The sequence below is a fragment of the Pyxicephalus adspersus genome, chromosome 4, assembly GCF_032062135.1.
Source record: "Pyxicephalus adspersus chromosome 4, UCB_Pads_2.0, whole genome shotgun sequence".
Classification (NCBI taxonomy): Eukaryota; Metazoa; Chordata; class Amphibia; order Anura; family Pyxicephalidae; genus Pyxicephalus; species Pyxicephalus adspersus.
The window spans coordinates 96789879-96791761 of record NC_092861.1 but is presented as its reverse complement, the minus strand read 5'-3'; positions in this window follow the sequence as shown (position 1 = coordinate 96791761).

The following is a 1883-nucleotide window of genomic DNA, read 5'->3' as shown; positions in this document are numbered from 1 at the left end:
TAATTTTTTACACAGCTGCTTGAGATATTTCTAGGAGGAACATTGTGCTTTCTAATGGAACATAAAAACTTTGTTGATGATGTCAAATATTGTCAGCACTATTTTATTTTAGATCTGATTTGAGTTACTGAAAAGTTGCAACATTCAGGATAGAGCAACCTCTATACAAGCTTATGACCTAATGTTTCCGCTTCTAAGGAAAATAATTGTTCTACTGGGAAATCATAATGCCACCAAGATGTACATATCTGGTGAAATAGAAATTAGCACTTCCTTCTGATAAGACAAATGTGTTTTGTATGGTTATGTTTGTGTAGCATCAAGTATGAATAATTTTAAAACACAATTTTAGCTATGAAAATGAAAGGACCATAATAATTTGACCAAAAAAGTTACCTTTTGCAGTGTCCCAACTGCTCTCATTAAAGGATTACTGATGTACAGTACAACTCTGCTGTACTTAGCTTTGTAGGTACCTTTCACTCTTAAGCTGAGTACAGACAGTACATTTCTGTTGCTGGAAAAGATCTTTCTTGATCTAGATAGTACAGTACTGTACAGACCGCACTGTTCAACTATGGAGAAGGTAGAGCGAGCAGGAGACACCCCACTGCATCCTCCTCTATAGAAAACAGACAGCATGGTCCCTGTTGAGGTATTTGAAGATCCACTGCAGCAGGTCACTAAAGGACGTTAATGGATTGCTGTACACAATAGATTTTCACTTGAGTTGATTACGATCTTTCATCTCGAGCGACAATCATCCAGTATCATCAAGGTTTACATATCTAGGTCTACATGCCAGTAACTTGCCAATGTCAGAATACAAAATGCTCTGTGATTGATTAGGGAAGCTCATCGCTCTCACTGACAAGAGCGTTGGAAGTACAGATGTACTTGGCTGTACTTGGTGTTGGCATTAAACAGTGGATATTCCCTACATTTGCCATGGGCACCTTAAAGCGGATCTTTCATTACAATTTTTACTTAAAGTGTACCTAAACTCAGAATTTTCACTTTACATAAAAGGGTAGACAACCCTTTTATGTAAGGAAAAATTCTGTTTGTTTTGTGCAATACCGTTATTGTTTTTTAAAAAAGGGTGTAGCACCGTTCCCTTAATTCTCGATCGCCTAGGTGATCGAGAATGAATGGGAGCGCAAAGCCTCGCGGGATACCTACATCACGCATCCTGGAAGGCTTTTGGCTGCTCCTTCTGCACATGCCCGAACATCTCAGGCATGCACAGAAGGAGCCCTTTCGCCAAAAGGGAAAGAAATTGCCAATCTCATGCATGTGCAGTGAGATCGGCAAGTTTTTTCCCATCTGCACCTGCATCGGGTGATGTAGGAAGAAGAACCCGGAAGAACAGAGAAGATGGCGGCGCCTAGTGTGCAGACCTGAAGACGGATACTGGGAAGACACAGGACCCAATAGAAGAAAACACCGGACAGAACGACTGCCCTGCAGGATTGAAGGTAAGTGTATTTTTTTTCTTTTGGGAAGTTTTTGAGTAAATACCCTTTTTATTTTAGGCATTTTTTTTTAAAAAGTAGGCCCCTTCCAGGGCTCCATTGAAGTAAAGTAGGTGTCATTTTTTTATTTTACTGACAGTCCCGTTTTAGGAGGTAACTTCTATGGTGAAAATATTTTGGCTCTTTCATTTTCATAGCGGGAGCTGGTCATTTTTGTATAATTTCTCCTACTATTGCACTTTACAGTTTATCTAAATATTTGAAAACAAAAAGGATGTAAATAACCACTTTAAATTTTTAACCACCTGGCCGTTAAGCCCGAGCATGCTCGGGGTAAAAACTTTTGCAATTTTCGTTAACCCCGAGTTTTTCTCACCAGGTGGTTAAATGTAAACAAATGTTATATTG